We start from the raw sequence: 22,042 nt of genomic DNA on the forward strand, positions 1-22,042 counted from the left end.
ATTTGGTTTTTAACAGAGCAACAAATATTCATTTTTTCCAGGTTATCTTCTGAGCCACTGCGTTGATCCGTATGTGGTCGCTACTCACTCCGACGAGGCCTGGGAGCGTTTGGTTACTGGATCTATCCGATGGGAGATGGTAGCACGAGATATCTTCAACCGATTTGGATAACGGTCATGTAATAGGATAGGCAATTAGTTTACCTATCTCTCTTATGCCAGCCGGTTATGACTTCTTTTGGCTAGTTTTGTTTTTGGTCTTTTGGCTCGTTGTGAATTTTTCTTTACTTTCCTTGGAGACTTTAAGACTTTGTTGAACCTATTTTCTTATTTATAAAGTTGGTCGTATACATTGTTCTGATGCAGAGACCGGAGAGTCCCCCTTTTCGAAAAAAAGGGCAGCGGTTCATCCTCATCGGCTCTGGCGAAGGAGTTACGGCGCCGGCTATGGCCTTTGCCCTCCCGTGGAGGGCAAGCAAGTGGTGCTTGGCTGTTGGCCTTGAAGCCTCATCTAGTCGATGGAGGTGTGTCTATCCTACAGTACGCTGATAATACGATCATTTTTATGGAGCATGACTTGGCAAAAGCAAGAAATATGAAGCTGGTGTTGTGCTTATTTGAACAATTGATCGGGTTAAAGATTAACTTTCACAAAAGCGAATTGTTCTGTTTTGGTAGAGCCAATGAGGAACAAGAGGTTTATAGGCAATTGTTTGTATGCGAATTGGGGACTTTTCCTTTTACGTATTTAGGTATACCAATTCACCATCGTAAGCTGACAAACAGGGAATGGAAGTGTATCGAGGATCGCTTTGAAAAGAAACTGAGTTGCTGGAAGGGCAAGCTCATGTCTTACGGAGGCCGATTAATTCTGATTAATTCGGTTCTCATGAGTATGCCTATGTTTCTTTTATCGTTCTTTGAGGTCCCAGTGGGAGTTAAAAAAAGACTGGACTTCTATCGATCCCGATTCTTTTGGCAGAGTGATGAACTAAAAAGAAAGTACAGACTCGTCAAATGGGATATTATCTGTCGACCGAAAGACCAAGGGGGTCTTGGCATTGAGAACCTCGAGGTCAAGAACATATGTCTTCTTAGCAAGTGGCTGTCGAAGCTATCTATCGAGACTGATGCTACTTGAGCACAGATCCTTCGTAGCAAGTATCTTCAATCCAAAATTTTGTTCTAGGTGACAGCGAGGCCAACTGACTCACCCTTTTGGAAAGGGCTTATGAGAGTCAAATTGGCTTTTTTAATAGGACAAAGTTTATTATAGGTAATGGTGCTACCACACGATTCTGGGAGGATACTTGGCTCGGAGAGACCCTTTGCACTTCAATATCCGTCTCTTTATCGCATTGTTCAACGACGTGATGCGGTCGTTGCAACGGTACTTCAATCCACTCCCCTTAATATTCAGTTCAGGAGGACGCTAGCTGGTAATCGTTGGGAAGAGTGGCTCCATCTAGTGAGTAGACTGATGGAGGTTCAGCTTTCTCAACAACCCGACAAGTTACGTTGGAAACTTACTAAGTCTGGAGAGTTTACAGTCAAATCAATGTATCTTGATGTTATCAATTCAAGCTTCATTCCTAGTTCCAAATATGTTTGGGTTGTTAAAGTTTCTTTGAAAATTAAAGTGTTTATGTGGTTTGTACATAAACAAGTAATCTTGACCAAGAATAATTTGGTAAAGCGTAACTGGACAGGACCTGCTAGGTGTAGCTTCTGCGATCGGGATGAAACCATCAAACACTTTTTTTTCGAGTGCCCGTTGGCAAAAGTCTTATGGCGGTCGGTCCATATTGCTTTTAATATTACTCCTCCGATTTCTGTCAGCACGTTATTTGGAACGTGGCTTAACAGAATAAAGTCAGAAACAGCACGACACATTCGCGTAGGAGCATGTGCTTTATTATGGGCAGTATGGAACTGCAGAAATGATTTGGTTTTTAACAGAGCAACAAATATTCATTTTTTCCAGGTTATCTTCTGAGCCACTGCGTTGATCCGTATGTGGTCGCTACTCACTCCGACGAGGCCTGGGAGCGTTTGGTTACTGGATCTATCCGATGGGAGATGGTAGCACGAGATATCTTCAACCGATTTGGATAACGGTCATGTAATAGGATAGGCAATTAGTTTACCTATCTCTCTTATGCCAGCCGGTTATGACTTCTTTTGGCTAGTTTTGTTTTTGGTCTTTTGGCTCGTTGTGAATTTTTCTTTACTTTTCTTGGAGACTTTAAGACTTTGTTGAACCTATTTTCTTATTTATAAAGTTGGTCGTATACATTGTTCTGATGCAGAGACCGGAGAGTTCCCCTTTTCGAAAAAAAAGGGCAGCGGTTCATCCTCATCGGCTCTGGCGAAGGAGTTACGGCGCCGGCTATGGCCTTTGCCCTCCCGTGGAGGGCAAGCAAGTGGTGCTTGGCTGTTGGCCTTGAAGCCTCACCGGTGACCATTACGACAAAGGGCTACCCCGAAGAGTGTTGGCACCTGGAATCTGACGTTTGTGGCTTCGATGCCTTATGGGAGGGCAATGTACGTAGTTTTAGCTTGCAGTCCATCGATCCCTCCCGCTGGCTTCTCCTGAAGTTGGCCAGTGTGCGATGCCGATGCATGCCGGGGCGCCAAGTGACGTCTTCGGCAGTGGCCAGAACATCTCCAAGCGATTTAGCAAAGATTATTATTGGACCTGACTGCTTTTCTTATCCTCAGGCTAAGGTCCTTCTTGTGCAATTATGGGACGTGGTTGTAACTTTCTTTCTTTTGAATCCTCTCTGGTGCTTGGTATTGGCACCGCTTCATAATTAACCGGAAAGCTATATCTCTGGGTCCTTCTCGGCCCATCTATGTTAAGAAAAGAGTCATATAAGTTGATGGGTGTGGCCGAACGAGAACAAAAATAAATACTCCTAGATGGTTGGTAGTCCGGCATAAATAAAGCCTTGCACAAATATCTTCTGTCACCGCTAAAGGGTTCTCCCATTTCAATATTAACAAAATGACCATACAAGAGACTCCCTCATTTCTGTTCCTGACGGTCCGATATCCCCCATTCTCGCTTCAAAGGGAGGGTCGAGTAAGGAAGTTCGGAAAGGTGCGAACATGCCCATGAACAAATAGATGAGTATGGTTTGGATGCCATTGGAGATGCCCTCAGATAGCATGGAATTTTTCTTTCTCCCCTAAACTGTGATCCCTGGCGAGTGCAGCGTTGCAATTTGCAAAGGACGTCTCCATGGAGCCTCTTTTTATTAAAAAATGAAAATATATTTAAGTTTCATTTTTTTTCATTTTTTTCTACAAATACATACGCATGTTATTGAAGTATGTATGAAGTTTCATCAACTGATTCAATTATTTGCATGCTATATAAAAAAAGACAGATATCTGGCCCAAAAATAACAAAGAAAACTCATTTTAACCTATGTATTTGTGTTTTATATGAACATGAGTGTTCATGAAATTTTATACGTGTATACTACAATTATATGTCTATGTGTATATATTTTTTGAGGTGTGGAACTAGTATTTTCGTTCAAAAAAATAAATAAAGAGCTTCATGCATCTCAGTCGCTGCATGCACATACCTGGCAGCTTATAGGCCGGTACGGGCCAAGTATCTCGAAAAGAAGAAAGTCGGGCCCTATCAGCATACCACAGTACAGCCCAGCCCACCACCACGTCAATTCCAACCGCCACACACAGACACACCCGCCTGTTGACCAATTACGTGCTCTGCTCTACTGAGACGAGATCGATCTGCTCGACGAAGCACCATCGCCGCCGGCCGCCGTCCGGGGAGATCAAGGAGAAAGCAAGCATGGTGGAGTGTCAGGGCATTCCGGCGCTGGGGTGGTGGCTGATGCTGGCAGGTGGGCTCCCTCCGCCTCGCCTCCGTCTGGTTCGGCTTCTTCAACATCTGGGCGCTCCGCGTCGCCGTCTTCTCCCGGACGCAGAGTGTGTGCCTGTGCCCCCTCCTTCTCCATCCCCACCTCTCGATTGCTCGATTTCTGACTAGACCCGGGCTGATATGCGCGGCAGAGAATGCAGCACAGCCGCACCCCACTGGATCACTGGGATTTTGTCTGTCAGTGTGCACTGTTCAGAATTGTGGGAGTAAACTGGGGCTGCAGATCTGCCCCATGCCCACCTTCAGTTAAACAAGCTGCTGACATTCTCGATCTGCCGCAGTGTTTACAACTGTCAATATCTGCAGTCCATCGTTCCTTCTGGATCATGTGCATAAGAAGACTTTTTTTTTCTGAGAAAAACAAATCGTACCTACGAGATGATTAACCTTGTTCTCTTACATGCAGTGACCGATGTGCACGGACAAACTGAATCCTAATCTGGACGCTGCTGACCTGCACGCTGTGCTTCCTGTGCGCACTCAACCTGGACAACAGGCCTCTGTACCTAGCCACCTTCCTGTCGTTCGTCTACGCCCTCGGACATTTCCTCACTGAATAACTTGCTAGAAAAAAGTCCATTTTACTATTAATCTTTCAGTTCCCTTCCCCCCTAAACAATCTCAAACCGAGCAAAAAACGTCCCTGGCTGGTTTTGCCCATACCGAATGCTGACGTGGACACAGTCAAAGACGGTATTTGGCCTGCGGATGGGTCCCTCTCAGCTAGACACTCTCATTGACTGTTGGGCCCGGTCAAATATGACACATGGGGCCCACATCTCGGTTGCACGGGGATTAACAAGGGACTAATTTAGCCCTAATTGCATCGTTAACAGAAGGGTACCCACATGTCAATGTCTCATACTAACCCTAGTGATGAAGGGGGCCCACATGTCAATGTCTCAGATTAATAGAAGGGGACCTAAACTAATGATGCCACATCAGCGCGGTCCTTCTCTGAGGTCGCTGGCGTGGAGGGCTTCAGCGGTGGCGCATCGGCGCGGTCGTGCTCCGGTGCAGCCGTGCGCAGAGGAGGCCGGGGCGATGGTCAAGGCGGCTGCGGAGGTCGTGGCCTGCCGTTGACCAGAGGCGGCCGGCCAGGAGTGTGGATGCGGTAGCAAGGGTCGGCCATGGACGTGAAGGTGGCGGCGCCATAGCGATGCAGGCGGCGCGGGGAGGCGAGGGACGACCAGATCCGAGGGTGGCGCCCCCATCTGATCTGGTTCCGACCGGATCCGGACTCCGGCGGCGGTGTGAAGATGGTACGGCGACGGGCTTGTGGCGGCGGAGCGACGTGTACCTGAGAGAGAGATACGAGGGAAGAGAGAGGGAGAGGAAAGAGAAGGGAGGAAGGAGAAGCGGGGCGCTCGGGGTGGCGCCTTGGAACTTCGACAATCACCGGCGTCGGTCGGAGGTGGGGCAGGGTTCGGGTGCGAGGGGGCGATGCTCGAGGAGGTAGGCGACAACAAATCATGGTCCACCTGATGGAGGCCCACCCATAGGTCAAAACCACCATTTGACTGTTGCCACGTCAGCGCCAAGATGAGTTAAAACCATTCAGGGATTGATTTTGCCCGATCTAGGGGCTGAAGGGAACAGAAATAAAGATCGGGAGGTTATGTTGTTATGACCGGCATATTAGGGGCTTAGCCCAGCTAGTTGTGGCCCAGTCTATCTTATCGTTATTAAGGGCTTAGCCCAATTATCTTAGTAGAAGGATTATATAAACTCGTGTAAGGATCCGTTTTGGAATTAAGCAAGAAGCAATCATATTTGCTCGGCTTCCTGGAAGCCGGGAGACCTAACCCTAGCCGCCTCTTTCCCTGCGCCATCTCCCTCTCAGCCGTCGCCTCCTCGGGCATGACGGCACCCAGCCGCCGGCGTCCGCGTGTTCGTCCACAACCAGCTCCCTCCTTCCCCTACAACCTCCGGCCTAAATCCGGTAGAACCCTAGTTTCTACCAGTTTGGTATCAGGTAGCTCAGTTTCGATCATGTCTTCTCCGCCGCCAACCCTGTCGCTTCCGCTGCCGGCCGCCACCACCGCGCCGCTGGCCATCTACACCGTGTCGCTGCCCTGCCCATCCGCACCGCTACCCTCCCCATCCACGCCGCCGATCTCCACCGCCGGCGCCTCCACCGCCCAGATGCCGATGCCCTCCACCGCTCCACCAGCAGTCGTCTACACTCCAGAGGAGGTCACCGGGATCCTCCATGACCTCGTCACAGCCGTCCAGGGGATCCGGCTGTACCTGGCCAGCTCTTATGGGCCGCACCCGGCAGCGCCGGCCACCGCCGCCGCCTCGCCGCCGTGGCTGCCGCCGCACCAGGCGGCCTTTGCCGCGCTCACTGGGCCGCTGCAGCTGCCATCCATCGCCACCACCACCATGCCCTGGCTACAGTGGCAGCCGCCGCTCCTGGCGGCCTCCTCCGCAGCAGCTGTTGCCGTTGCCCGGTGCGACACCGCAGCAGCCGTTGTAGCTGCAGCAGCCACCGCCGGTCAGCTTTGGCCCCGCATCGACCTCGCCAGTGGGAGTTCCACTCCACCAGGTCCGGTTCCCGCCCTCGCCGTCCCCGCTATCGGCCTGGTTGACCGAGTCATCGTCTCAGTCGGTCTACACGGTGGCCTCGGGACCGCCGCACATGCCGTCACAGCAGGCGCAGTACGGCGGGTCCTCTAGCTCCACGGGCCCCCTGTGTTGGCCTTGACGCGCCGCAGTTCCACGGGGGCCCCCTGTGATCACCGACCCGGTGCCGCTGCTCCGCCCGCCGAGCCGTACCCCCACGGCGGCCATACCCAGACGGCGCCGCGCTTCGCCAATCTCGCCTTCGCCACCTACGACGGCACCGGGGACCCCTCAACTGGCTTAATCAGTGTGACCAGTTCTTCCGGGGGCAACGCACGCTCGCATCAGACCGCTCCTGGCTCGCTTCATATCACCTCTGAGGTGCCACACACACTTGGTATTACGCTCTCGAGCAGGATGAGGGCGACATGCCTCCATGGGAGCGTTTTCGCGAGCTCTGCCTCGTTCGCTTCAAGCCACCGATACGCGGGAGCTGGCTGGCGGAGTTGGGCCGTCTCCCCTTCACCTCTACGGTGCAGGACTTCACCGACCGCTTTTAGGCCTTGGCATGCCATGCGCCCGGCGTGACGGCTCGCCAGCGGGCCGAGCTCTTCGTCGGCAGTCTGCCGGATCATATCCGCGTGGACTTGGAGCTGCAGGGACCCCAAGACCTCCAGACGGCCATGTACTACGCTCGAGCGTTCGAGCGCCGCGCGGTGGCCATCCAGCAGGCGTTACTGTCCCGGGCCGCTGGGCCGCCACCCTGGCCGGACGTTCCCGCGCAGGGTCGGCCTACTTAGGCTTCCGCGGCACCCCTCGCCGCGACTGCGACACGGCCGTTCTGCTGGCTCACCACGGCCGAGCTACTCGAGCGTCGCCGCCAAGGTTGTGCTTCAACTGCGACGAGCCCTATGTGCCCGGCCACATCTGCCCGCGGCTCTTCTCCCTGGAGGCTACGGACTACATTGAGAAGGACGCCGCTGCCGCCGGGCTAGGCAACCTGCCCACCCCAGCTGTCGCGGAGGTGTTTGGCGACGGTTGATCACCTCGAGGAGTTCCACAAGCGCTTCCCCGCCTTCCAGCTCGAGGACGAGCTGTTTGTGCAGGCGAGCAGAAATGTTATGACCGGCATATTAGGGGCTTAGCCCAGTTAGTTGTGACCCAGTCTATCTTATTGTTATTAGGGGCTTAGCCCAATTATCTTAGTAGGAGAATTATATAAACTCGTGTAAAGATCCGTTTTGAAATTAAGCAAGAAGCAATAATATTTGCTCGGCTTCCTTAGGGAGTCGGGAGACCTAACCCTAGCCGCCTCCTTCCCTGCGCCATCTCCCTCTCAGCCGCCGCCTCCTTGCGCATGACGGCGCCCAGCCGCCGGCGTCCGCGTGTTCGTCCACGACTAGCTCCCTCCTTCCCCTACAACCTCCGGCCTAGACCCGGTACTTTTTTCTACTTGGTATACAAGACCATGGCCGCAGCAAACCTGAGCACCGTTGGATTGCTTGCAGGTACTGAACCTGGCTCTGAACGCACCATCTGTTTCAGTTTCATGATGTCTGATAAATCCACTCTGTTTTGCTCAGGGACATCGATTGTGTGGATGCTTCCTCAGTGGGGCTCCCATGGTTCCTGCGCCGCCAAGCAAGAGTGACTCATGAGAGATGCGCGCGCGCATCGGTGGCAAGGACACTCGAAGAATTCTTGTGCCAAAAAAAAGAAGGTTCTTGTGCAAGGCCATGCATGGCATCTCTCTGCACTTTCTGTCATGTACTCCTTCCGTTCCTAAATATAAGTCTTTTTCAACATTTCAAATGAAATACAACATACGGATGTATGTAGACATATTTTAGAGTGTAGATTCACTCATTTTGCTCCGTATGTAATCACTTGTTGAAATCTCTAGAAAGACTTATATTTGGGAACGGAGAGAGTAGTATTGTTTTGCTCGAAGCATTCCTTTGTAGTTTCATTGGTGAGAATCCAAACAACGCAAGCTGTAAAAAAACCAATGCGTTCTTGTCATGAATGCAGTGTTTCATCAATTTGTGTCGATCTTCCCTTGTTGGAAGCGGCATCGGCATGTACTCCCACCGTTCCTAAATACTTGTCTTTCTAGAGATTTCAACAAGTGACTACATACGGTGCAAAATGAGTGAATCTACATTTTAAAATATGTCTACATACATCCGTATATTGAGTCCATTTAAAATGCCTAGAAAGACAAGTATTTGGGAACGGAGGGAGTAGAAAGAAAGGAGAAGCTTGTAAAATTTCTGGATGAAGCTTGGCCACTTGTGGGGGTCATGGAAAGGAGAAGCAACAAAATGAACAGTGACAAGATAGTAAAAATTCACCGTTTGTCGCAGATTTGTTTTTTTACCTTCCAAATGAGATCGAGTTTGAGTTAGGATTTTACCCACTTTATTAGTGTCTGTCCTGTTTCAACTTTTTGCAGGCCTTCTCGTATAGCTATCAGATAAGTAAGATCTCAAATGAAACAGGACAGCAAGCTTTCATAGCTCAGTTGGTTAGACCACCCGTTTAGTAAGCGGGAGGTCTTGAGTTCAACTCTCAATGAAAGCAAGTTTTTTACTTCTTTTGGTGCCATATCTGCTGTGGCCCAATCTCACTCTTATTTACTATCTTTTGACAAAAAGATCTACTGGCAACAGTATATAATACTAGGTTCATCTTTCTGCTTTGATTGATTGATACCCATCGCCTGCTTGCCACAATCTTTGCCTTTTTTTCTTCTTCTTCTTCTTTCGAGAAGAGCCACAATCTTTACTTGGTTCACCATCGCTGCATGCACCCATCCGTCCGCTCATCAGGATAGCTAGATGCTTGCATTGACCACATAATTCAGGGCCGCTTTCCCGGCCGGGGATTCCTGTTTTTTGCCTTGCTTGGCTGCAGCAGGAGGAGGGAACTGGAATTTTGCTACGAGGAGCATCAGATCCTGACGCTGCCAGCTGCTTACAGGTTACTGTTGGCCTTGCATATTTTCCTTTCTGATCAAGTCCTTGTGTTATTTCTGCTCTGGCCCATTCCACTCAATACACTTTTCACTATATGCTCGGTCGACATCTTGAACTCTTGATATTTTACCCGATCGAGATCGACGGTAGAACATCAAACGGAGGACGTGGTCGATCCGCATCCGTCATGAACAAAAACTCGCCGTGTTCATGGGTGATCCAAAATGCAAATTGACGTCAGGCATGTTGTGCTGGTGAATGGCATCCTGCTCATTCAACATGCTGAGGCTACCTAGCCGCGCCACCAAGGATGGCCACCAATGCTGCAAAGATGATCAAGTAGCCAGCAGCTGCCACTTGCTCCCACTAGTAAATGGTGGATTGCTAGGGCACTATGTACGGTTAATGGCAGAGGGGATCAAAGGGCAGCTAGATACCTATGGAACCCCACATTGTGCTTGCAACTAACATCTTTTATGTTTCTTCTTTTTGTGTCCTGATCTCTGAAGCACCATTAAAATAAATTCTTAAAACTGTTGCTGCTGCATTTGGGTGCTATGTGTGAGGTGGAAACCAGTGTGTCCTGATCTCTCAAGTACAGTCGAGACTTCTCAAATATCTTAATATTCTGTCCAATACACTATGCTAAATATGTTTTCCCTGCACATATATATCACCTTTTCTGAACGCGGACGAATTTTACGACACAAAAGGAACCGGGCTAGGAGCCCCCTTAGGAACATAGGAACAATGTAGGAATTTTAGAGGATAGGATTCCTATAGGAAAAATACCATTGGTCTCATTTGGAACAAACGAATTACTATCCTACATTCCTTTGAAATTTCTATAAAATGGGGAATTTCCATAGGCATTCTGGAGGAATCCAAACATGAGGTTCTACCTCATGTTTTCTTCAATTTGTGCCTACAGTTCCTGCATTTTTACTGCATGACAGTCAAATGACAGTTTTAAAGTCTTCCTGCGGTTTTGATTCCTAAAGGAAGGAATCCAGGGTACATGACAACCCAATTGCTGGGTTTTTCTTATTCCTATATTTTGAGTTCCCGTGTTCCAAACGGGCCCTTAAAATGTATGAAGACGAAGTAACGGAGTATCTAGTTTAGCACATACTATTTCTCAAAAAAAGCTAGTTTAAGACAGCCTAATTTTCTGAAACAAGATTAAAAACACAAACATCACATTTATTATGTTAATGAAATCAGGGAGTCATCACTTTCATTCAATTTTTTTGTTTTGTTGCGCTAATCAGTTGATCGTTTTTTTACATGCCGGAGTTGATTTCTTGGGATGCGGCATCCGCATTGAAGCGGCGACGCCTGAGAGATTGCGTCCGTCTGTGCCGCCCTCCCGTCCGGTCAAATCGCGGAATCAATGCCGGCTGATGCATGCTCTGGGCCGGCACGAATGCGATGCGGCAAGCGGCGCGGGAGGAAGGCGCATGTTACACCGTGACTGTCAAGAGGCATGTTATCTGATCCCAGTCCATGTGACATATAGTATAGGATGCCACGGTGGCGCTACTGATGATGGATCTATACTTGCAATAGACTGAGTCAACATCCATTGCATTCGTGCACTAACTAATCAATCATTTCCTCAGATCATGCAACATGAGGAGCGTGCCACATCACTTTCGGACCTTTTTCGAGTGGAAATGAACAATCTAGTTGCGACCAAATTAGTCAGAATGTCGTTTAGCAAAGAAACGGAAACAACAAAAGTTGTGGTTGACAAATGCTGAGGTGACTTGGATTTTGTTGTGTTTGCAGCCTCCATATTTGTCTTATTTATGGAAAACACTTATTTATTGGAAGGATTATAAAGCTTTCGTTTCTAAAAAGAAATAGATCAAGCATGTGCAACTTCTAATGCATGTCAGCTAAAAATAAAATCAAACTATGTGGTCTGAAAAAGAAAATCGAATGTTCTTTAGCAAAGAATGGAAACAACAAAAGTTGTGGTTGACAAATGCTGAGGTGAGTTGGATTTTGTTGTGTTTCAAACTTTCAATCCTCCATTTGTCTTGTGTTATTTTAGATCCTACTTGGTTGGGCTAATAAAGTTGCATTTTCTTAAGAAAAAATAAGCAGACTAGGCAACGTGCAATTTCAGTTGTCATGGCAGCTGAGAATTATACCCAAGTATTTGATCAGAAATACATGTACGTGTACGCAGAAACACGGCAAAAAAAAACCTGATACTTCTTTGTCGTCGTAGGAATTTAAACCCTGAATTGAGTCTTGTATATGTTTTAGTGACGTAACAATAATAATTAGGTAATAAAAATAACTATCCAACCCTCTACATGAGAAGATGCAGACAACCAATTATTACAATGCCTCAGTTAATTTGACAAGTCTTACAAAAGAAAATAAAAGTCATACAGCTAGGACACACTGAGACTCGCCACGTAGGTGTCGGACCTTTTTGAGTTGCAGCCAAATTAGTTAAATGTCGTTTAGCTAGAATGGAAACAACAAAGTTGTGGATTTAAAATCCTAAGCTGAATTGTATTTTGTTGTGTTTCAAGTTTCAACCCTCCATCTGTGTCTTGTGTCATTTTGCATTCTACTTTTTTTTAAAAGGATCCACCTCAAGGCTAGTTTCTCATTGATCATAAGCAGGGAGCAGATTGAAAAGTGACAAAGGCGATGATCCGAAGATCAAGGTGTTGGGGAATGTAGCAGAATTTTAAAATTTTCTACGCATCACCAAGATCAATCTATAGAGTCATCTAGCAACGAGGGAGAGAGGAGTGCATCTACATACCCTTGTAGATCACGAGCGGAAGCGTTCAAGAGAACGGGGTTGATGGAGTCGTACTCGACGTGATTCAAATCACCGATGACTTAGTGCCGAATGGACGGCACCTCCGCGTTCAACACACGTACGGTTGGAAGACGTCTCCTCCTTCTTGATCCATCAAGGGGGAAGGAGAGGTTGATGAAGATCCAGCAGCACGACGGCGTGGTGGTGGAAGCAACGGTGATCTCGGCAGGGCTTCACCAAGCGTTGGGAGACGGAGGAGTGTCACGGGAGGGAGAGGGAGAGGCCAGGGGCTTGAGGTCCGCATCCCTCCCTTCCCCCCACTATATATAGGGTGCCTAGGGGGGCGCCGGCCCTAGGAGATCCAATCTCCTAGGGGGGCGGCGGCCAAGGGGGGTGCCTTGCCCCCCAAGGCAAGGGTGGCGCCCCCACCCCTAGGGTTTCTAACCCTAGGCGCAGGGGAGGCCCAAGGGGGGGGGGGGGCGCACCAGCCCACTAGGGGCTGGTTCCCCTCCCACTTCAGCCCATGGGGCCCTCCGGGATAGGTGGCCCCACCCGATGGACCCCCGGGACCCTTCCGGTGGCCCCGGTTCAATACCGGTGACCCCCGAAACCTTCCCGATGGCCGAAACTGGACTTCCTATATATAAATATTTACCTCCGAACCATTCCGGAACTCCTCGTGACGCCCGGGATCTCATCAGGGACTCCGAACAACTTTCGGGTTACCGTGTGCTAATATCTCTACAACCCTAGCGTCACCGAACCTTAAGTGTGTAGACCCTACGGGTTCGGGAGACATGCAGACATGACTGAGAAGCCTCTCCGGTCAATAACCAACAGCGGGATCTGGATACCCATGTTGGCTCCCACATGCTCCACGATGATCTCATCGGATGAACCACGATGTCGGGGATTCAATCAATCCGTATACAATTCCCTTTGTCAATCGGTACGTTACTTGCCCGAGACTCGATCGTCGGTATCCCAATACCTTGTTCAGTCTCGTTACCGGCAAGTCACTTTACTCGTACCGTAACGCATGATCCTGTGATCAACCACTTGATCACATTGAGCTCATTATGATGATGCATTACCGAGTGGGCCCAGAGATACCTCTCCGTCATACGGAGTGACAAATCCCAGTCTCGATTCGTGCTAACCCAACAAACACTTTCGGAGATACCTGTAATGTACCTTTATAGCCACCCAGTTACATTGTGACGTTTGGCACACCCAAGGCATTCCTACGGTATCCGGGAGTTGCACAATCTCATGGTCTAAGGAAATGATACTTGACATTCAGAAAAGCTACAGCAAACGAACTACACGATCTTTGAGCTAAGCTTAGGATTGAGTCTTGTCCATCACATCATTCTCCTAATGATGTGATCCCGTTATCAATGACATCCAATGTCCATAGTCAGGAAACCATGACTATCTTTTGATCAACGAGCTAGTCAACTAGAGGCTCACTAGGGACGTGTTGTGGTCTATGTATTCACACATGTATTACGATTTCCGGATAACACAATTATAACATGAACAATAGACAATTATCATGAACAAAGAAATATAATAATAACCATTTTATTATTGCCTCTAGGGCATATTTCTAACAGTCTCCCACTTGCACTAGAGTCAATATTCTAGTTATATTGTGATGAATCGAACACCCATGCAGTTCTGGTGTTGATCATGTTTTTCTCTAGGGAGAGGTTTAGTCAACGGATCTGCTACATTCAGGTCCGTATGTACTTTAAAAATCTCTATGTCTCCATTTTGAACACTTTCACGAATGGAGTTGAAGCGACGCTTGATATGCCTGGTCTTCCTGTGAAACCTGGGCTCCTTGGCAAGGGCAATAGCTCCAGTATTGTCACAGAAGAGAGTCATCGGGCCCGACGCATTGGGTATGACTCCTAGGTCGGTAATGAACTCCTTCACCCAGACTGCTTCTTGTGCTGCCTCCGAGGCTGCCATGTACTCCGCTTGACATGTAGATCCCGCCACAACGCTTTGCTTGCAACTGCACCAGCTTACTGCCCCACCATTCAAAATATACACGTATCCGGTTTGTGACTTAGAGTCATCCAGATCTGTGTCGAAGCTAGCATCGACGTAACCCTTTACGACGAGCTCTTCGTCACCTCCATAAACAAGAAACATTTCCTTAGTCCTTTTTAGGTACTTCAGGATATTCTTGACCGCTGTCCAGTGTTCCATGCCGGGATTACTTTGGTACCTTCCTACCAAACTTACGGCAAGGTTTACATCAGGTCTGGTACACAGCATAGCATACATGATAGACCCTATGGCCGAGGCATAGGGGACGACACTCATCTTTTCTCTATCTTCTGCTGTGGTCGGGCATTGGTCCATGCTCAATCTCGTACCTTGCAATACAGGCAAGAACCCCTTCTTTGACTGATCCATTTTGAACTTCTTCAATATCTTGTCAAGGTACGTACTCTGTGAAAGACCAATGAGGCGTCTCGATCTATCTCTATAGATCTTGATGCCTAATATATAAGCAGTTTCTCCAAGGTCCTTCATTGAAAAACACTTGTTCAAGTAGGCCTTTATGCTTTCCAAGAATTCTATATCATTTCCCATCAATAGTATGTCATCCACATACAATATGAGAAATTCTACAGAGCTCCCACTCACTTTCTTGTAAATGCAGGCTTCTCCATAAGTCTGCATAAACCCAAACGCTTTGATCATCTCATCAAAGCGAATGTTCCAACTCCGAGATGCTTGCACCAGCCCATAAATCGAGCGTTGGAGCTTGCAGACCTTGTCAGCATTCTTAGGATCGACAAAACCTTCCAGCTGCATCATATACAATTCTTCCTTAAGGAAACCATTAAGGAATGCCGTTTTGACGTCCATTTGCCATATCTCATAATCATAGAATGCGGCAATTGCTAACATGATTCGGACGGACTTTAGCTTCGCTACGGGTGAGAAAGTCTCATCGTAGTCAACCCCTTGAACTTGTCGATAACCCTTAGCGACAAGCCGAGCTTTATAGATGGTCACATTACCATCCGCGTCTGTCTTCTTCTTAAAGATCCATTTATTTTCTATGGCTCGCCAATCAACGGGCAAGTCAGTCAAAGTCCATACTTCGTTTTCATACATGGATCCTATCTCGGATTTCATGGCTTCCAGCCATTTGTCGGAATCCGGGCCCGCCATCGCTTCTTCATAGTTCGAAGGTTCATCGTTGTCTAACAACATGATTTCCAAGATAGGGTTGCCGTACCACTCTGGTGCGGAACATGTCCTTGTGGACCTACGAAGTTCAGTAGCAACTTGATCTGAAGTTTCATGATCATCATCAACAACTTCCTCTCTAGTCGGTGCAGGCACCTCAGGAACATTTTCTTGAGCTGCGCCACTTACCGGTACAAGAGGTAATACTTCATCAAGTTCTACCTTCCTCCCACTTATTTCTTTCGAGAGAAACTCTTTCTCTAGAAAGGACCCATTCTTGGCAACAAAGATCTTGCCTTCGGATCTGAGGTAGAAGGTATACCCAACAGTTTCTTTAGGGTATCCTATGAAGACGCATTTTTCTGACTTGGGTTCGAGCTTTTCAGGTTGAAGTTTCTTGACATAAGCATCGCATCCCCAAACTTTTAGAAACGACAGCTTAGGTTTCTTCCCAAACCATAATTCATACGGTGTCGTCTCAACGGATTTCGACGGAGCCCTATTTAAAGTGAATGCGGCACTCTCTAAAGCATAGCCCCAAAATGATAGCGGTAAATCGGTAAGAGACATCATAGATCGCACCAGATCTAATAGAGTGCGATTACGACGTTCAGACACACCATTACGCTGAGGTGTTCCAGGCGGCGTGAGTTGTGAAACTATTCCACATTTTCTTAAGTGTGTGCCAAATTCGTGACTCAAGTATTCTCCCCCACGATCTGATCGCAAGAACTTGATTTTCCTGTCACGTTGATTCTCAATCTCACTCTAAAATTCCTTGAACTTTTCAAAGGTCTCAGACTTGTGTTTCATTAAGTAGACATACCCATATCTACTCAAGTCATCAGTGAGGGTGAGAACATAACGATAGCCACCGCGAGCCTCAACGCTCATTGGACCGCACACATCAGTATGTATGACTTCCGATAAGTTGGTTGCTCGCTCCATTGTTCCTGAGAACGGAGTCTTGGTCATTTTACCCACGAGGCATGGTTCGCACGTGTCAAATGATTCGTAATCAAGAGACTCTAAAAGTCCATCTGCATGGAGCTTCTTCATGCGTTTGACACCTACGTGACCAAGGCGGCAGTGCCACAAGTATGTGGGACTATCATTATCAACCTTACATCTTTTGGTATTCACATTATGAACATGTGTAGCATTACGCTCGAGATTCATTAAGAATAAACCATTCACCATCAGAGCATGACCATAAAACATATCTCTCATATAAATAGAACAACCATTATTCTCGGATTTAAATGAGTAGCCATCTCGTATTAAACGAGATCCTGATACAATGTTCATGCTCAAAGCTGGCACTAAATAACAATTATTGAGGTTTAAAACTAATCCCGTAGGTAAATGTAGAGGTAGTGTGCCGACGGCGATCACATCGACCTTGGAACCATTCCCGACGCGCATCGTCGCCTCGTCCTTCGCCAGTCTCCGCTTATTCTGCAGCTCCTGCTTTGAGTTACAAATGTGAGCAACCGCACCGGTATCAAATACCCAGGAGCTACTACGAGTACTGGTAAGGTACACATCAATTACATGTATATCACATATACCTTTAGTGTTGCCGGCCTTCTTATCCGCTAAGTATTTGGGGCAGTTTCGCTTCCAGTGACCACTTCCCTTGCAATAAAAACACCCAGTCTCAGGCTTGGGTCCATTCTTTGGCTTCTTCCCGGCAGCTTGCTTACCGGGCGCGGCAACTCCCTTGCTGTCCTTCTTGAAGTTCTTCTTACCCTTGCCTTTCTTGAACTTAGTGGTTTTATTCACCATCAACACTTGATGTTCCTTTTTGACTTCTACCTCTGCTGATTTCAGCATTGCAAATACTTCAGGAATGGTCTTTTCCATCCCCTGCATATTGAAGTTCATCACAAAGCTCTTGTAGCTCGGTGGAAGCGACTGAAGGATTCTGTCAATGACCGCGTCATCCGGGAGATTAACTCCCAGCTGAGTCAAGCGGTTATGCAAACCAGACATTTTGAGTATGTGCTCACTGACAGAACTATTTTCCTCCATCTTACAGCTGAAGAACTTGTCAGAGACTTCATATCTCCCGACCCGGGCATGAGCTTGAAAAACCATTTTCAGCTCTTCGAACATCTCATATGCTCCGTGTCTCTCAAAACGCTTTTGGAGCCCCGGTTCTAAGATGTAAAGCATGCCTCACTGAACGAGGGAGTAATCATCAGCACGTGTCTGCCAAGCGTTCATTGAAGGAAATATGCCCTAGAGGCAATAATAAAGTTATTATTTATTTCCTTATAATCATGATAAATGTTTATTATTCATGCTAGAATTGTATTTTCCGGAAACATAATACATGTGTGAATACATAGACAAACAGAGTGTCACTAGTATGCCTCTACTTGACTAGCTCGTTAATCAAAGATGGTTATGTTTCCTAACCATGAACAATGAGTTGTTATTTGATTAACGAGGTCACATCATTAGTAGAATGATCTGATTGACATGACCCATTCCATTAGCTTAGCACCTGATCGTTTAGTATGTTGCTATTGCTTTCTTCATGACTTATACATGTTCCTACGACTATGAGATTATGCAACTCCCGTTTACCGGAGGAACACTTTGGGTACTACCAAACGTCACAACGTAACTGGGTGATTATAAAGGAGTACTACAGGTGTCTCCAATAGTCGATGTTGGGTTGGCGTATTTCGAGATTAGGATTTGTCACTCCGATTGTCGGAGAGGTATCTCTGGGCCCTCTCGGTAATACACATCACATAAGCCTTGCAAGCATTACAACTAATATGTTAGTTGTGAGATGATGTATTACGGAACGAGTAAAGAGACTTGCCGGTAACGAGATTGAACTAGGTATTGGATACCGACGATCGAATCTCGGGCAAGTAACATACCGATGACAAAGGGAACAACGTATGTTGTTATGCGGTCTGACCGATAAAAGATCTTCGTAGAATATGTAGGAGCCAATATGGGCATCCAGGTCCCGCTATTGGTTATTGACCGGAGACGTGTCTTGGTCATGTCTACATTGTTCTCGAACCCGTAGGGTCCGCACGCTTAAGGTTACGATGACAGTTATATTATGAGTTTATGCATTTTGATGTACCGAAGGTTGTTCGGAGTCCCGGATGTGATCACGGACATGACGAGGAGTCTCGAAATGGTCGAGACGTAAAGATTGATATATTGGAAGCCTATGTTTGGACATCGGAAGTGTTCCAGGTGAAATCGGGATTTTACCGGGTTACCGGGAGGTTACCGGAACCCCCCGGGAGCCATATGGGCCATCATGGGCCTTAGTGGAAAGGAGAAAGGGGCAGCCCAAGGTGGCTGCGCCTCTTTCCCCTCCCCTAGTCCTATTAGGACTAGGAGAAGGTGGCCGGCCCCCCTCTCTCCCTTCCCCTCCGAGGAATCCTAGTTGGACTAGGATTGGGGGGAGGAATCCTACTCCCAGAGGGAGTAGGACTCTCCTGCGCCTCCCTCTTTGGCCGGCCAGCCTCCCCTCCTCTCCTCCTTTATATACGGAGGCAGGGGCACCTCTAAACACACAAGTTGACACAAGTTGATCCACGTGATCGATTCCTTAGCCGTGTGCGGTGCCCCCTGCCACCATATTCCTCGATAATACTGTAGCGGAGTTTAGGCGAAGCCCTGCTGCTGTAGTTCATCAAAATCGTCACCACGCCGTCGTGCTGACGAAACTCTTCCCCGACACTTTGCTGGATCGAAGTCCGGGGATCATCATCGAGCTGAACGTGTGCTCGAACTCGAAGGTGCCGTAGTTTCGGTGCTTGATCGGTTGGATCGTGAAGACGTACGACTACTTCCTCTACATCGTGTCATTGCTTCCGCAGTCGGTCTGCGTTGGGTACGTAGACAACACTCTCCTCTCGTTGCTATGCATCACATGATCCTGTGTGCGCGTAGGAAATTTTTTGAAATTACTACGAAACCCAACAGTGGCATCCGAGCCTAGGTTAATGATGTTGATGTTATATGCACGAGTAGAACACAAGTGAGTTGTGGACGATACAAGTCATACTGCCTACCAGCATGTCATATTTTGGTTCAGCGGTATTGTTGGACGAGACGACCCGGACCAACCTTACGCGTACGCTTACGCGAGACCGGTTCCCTCGACGTGCTTTGCACAGAGATGGCTTGCGGGCGACTGCCTCTCCAACTTTAGTTGAACCAAGTATGGCTACGCCCGGTCCTTGCGAAGGTTAAAACGGAGTCTATTTGACAAACTATCGTTGTGGTTTTGATGCGTAGGTGAGATTGGTTCTTTCTTAAGCCCGTAGCAGCCACGTAAAACATGCAACAACAAAGTAGAGGACGTCTAACTTGTTTTTGCAGGGCATGTTGTGATGTGATATGGTCAAGGCATGATGCTGAATTTTATTGTATGAGATGATCATGTTTTGTAACCAAGTTATCGGCAACTGGCAGGAGCCATATGGTTGTCGCTTTATTGTATGCAATGCAATCGCGATGTAATGCTTTACTTTATTACTAAACGGTAGTGATAGTCGTGGAAGCATAAGATTGGCGAGACGACAACGATGCTACGATGGAGATCAAGGTGTCGCGCCGGTGACGATGGTGATCATGACGGTGCTTCGGAGATGGAGATCACAAGCACAAGATAATGATGGCCATATCATATCACTTATATTGATTGCATGTGATGTTTATCTTTTTATGCATCTTATCTTGCCTTGATTGACGGTAGCATTATAAGATGATCTCTCACTAAATTATCAAGAAGTGTTCTCCCTGAGTATGCACCGTTGCAAAAGTTCTTCGTGCTGAGACACCACGTGATGATCGGGTGTGATAGGCTCTACGTTCAAATACAACGGGTGCAAAACAGTTGCGCACGCAGAATACTCAGGTTAAACTTGACGAGCCTAGCATATGCAGATATGGCCTCGGAACACGGAGACCGAAAGGTCGAGCGTGAATCATATAGTAGATATGATCAACATAATGATGTTCACCGATGAAACTACTCCATCTCACGTGATGATCGGACATGGTTTAGTTGATTTGGATCACGTGATCACTTAGAGGATTAGAGGGATGTCTATCTAAGTGGGAGTTCTTTAATAATATGATTAATTGAACTTAAAATTTATCATGAACTTAGTCACTGATAGTATCTTGCTTGTTTATGTTGATTGTAGATAGATGGCTCGTGCTGTTGTTCCGTTAAATTTTAATGCGTTCCTTGAGAAAGCAAAGTTGAAAGATGATGGTAGCAATTACACGGACTGGGTCCGTAACTTGAGGATTATCCTCATTGCTGCACAGAAGAATTACGTCCTGGAAGCACCGCTGGGTGCCAGGCCTGCTGCTGGAGCAACGCCAGATGTTATGAACGTCTGGCAGAGCAAAGCTGATGACTACTCGATAGTTCAGTGTGCCATGCTTTACGGCTTAGAATCGGGACTTCAACGACGTTTTGAACGTCATGGAGCATATGAGATGTTCCAGGAGTTGAAGTTAATATTTCAAGCAAATGCCCGGATTGAGAGATATGAAGTCTCCAATAAGTTCTATAGCTACAAGATGGAAGAGAACAGTTCTGTCAGTGAGCATATACTCAAAATGTCTGGGTATAATAATCACTTGATTCAATTGGGAGTTAATCTTCCAGATGATTGCGTCATTGACAGAATTCTCCAATCACTGCCACCAAGCTACAAGAGCTTCGTGATGAACTATAATATGCAAGGGATGAACAAGACTATTCCCGAGCTCTTCGCAATGCTAAAAGCTGCGGAGGTAGAAATCAAGAAGGAGCATCAAGTGTTGATGGTTAACAAGACCACTAGTTTCAAGAAAAAGGGCAAAGGGAAGAAAAAGGGGAACTTCAAAAAGAACGGCAAGCAAGTTGCTGCTCAAGAGAAGAAACCCAAGTCTAGACCTAAGCCTGAAACTGAGTGCTTCTACTGCAAGCAGACTGGTCACTGGAAACGGAACTGCCCCAAGTATTTGGCGGATAAGAAGGATGGCAAGGTGAACAAAGGTATATGTGATATACATGTTATTGATGTGTACCTTACCAATGCTCGCAGTAGCACCTGGGTATTTGATACTGGTTCTGTTGCTAATATTTGCAACTCGAAACAGGGACTACAGAATAAGCGGGCACTGGCAAAGGACGAGGTGACGATGCGCGTGGGAAACGGTTCCAAAGTCGATGTGATCGCGGTCGGCACGCTACCTCTACATCTACCTTCGGGATTAATATTAGACCTAAATAATTGTTATTTGGTGCCAGCGTTGAGCATGAACATTATATCTGGATCTTGTTTAATGCGAGACGGTTATTCATTTAAATCAGAGAATAATGGTTGTTCTATTTATATGAGTAATATCTTTTATGGTCATGCACCCTTGAAGAGTGGTCTATTCTTACTAAATCTCGATAGTAGTAATACACATATTCATAATGTTGAAACCAAAAGATACAGAGTTGATAATGAAAGTGCAACTTATTTGTGGCACTGTCGTTTAGGTCATATCGGTGTAAAACGCATGAAGAAACTCCAT

General features: G+C 47.2%; 1 non-coding gene and 1 pseudogene across 1 annotated transcript; both read left to right on the forward strand.

Annotated features, from left to right (window-relative positions):
• The first annotated feature begins 3,829 nt into the window (after positions 1-3,829).
• On the forward strand, positions 3,830-8,135 carry LOC119299043 (annotated as a pseudogene).
• An 858-nt stretch (positions 8,136-8,993) lies between these two features.
• TRNAT-AGU lies at positions 8,994-9,067 on the forward strand. Its single transcript has one exon. It is a non-coding gene; the product is annotated as a tRNA-Thr (tRNA).
• Positions 9,068-22,042: the final 12,975 nt, after the last annotated feature.

This window comes from Triticum dicoccoides, chromosome 5A, assembly GCF_002162155.2.
Source record: "Triticum dicoccoides isolate Atlit2015 ecotype Zavitan chromosome 5A, WEW_v2.0, whole genome shotgun sequence".
Taxonomy (NCBI): Eukaryota; Viridiplantae; Streptophyta; class Magnoliopsida; order Poales; family Poaceae; genus Triticum; species Triticum dicoccoides.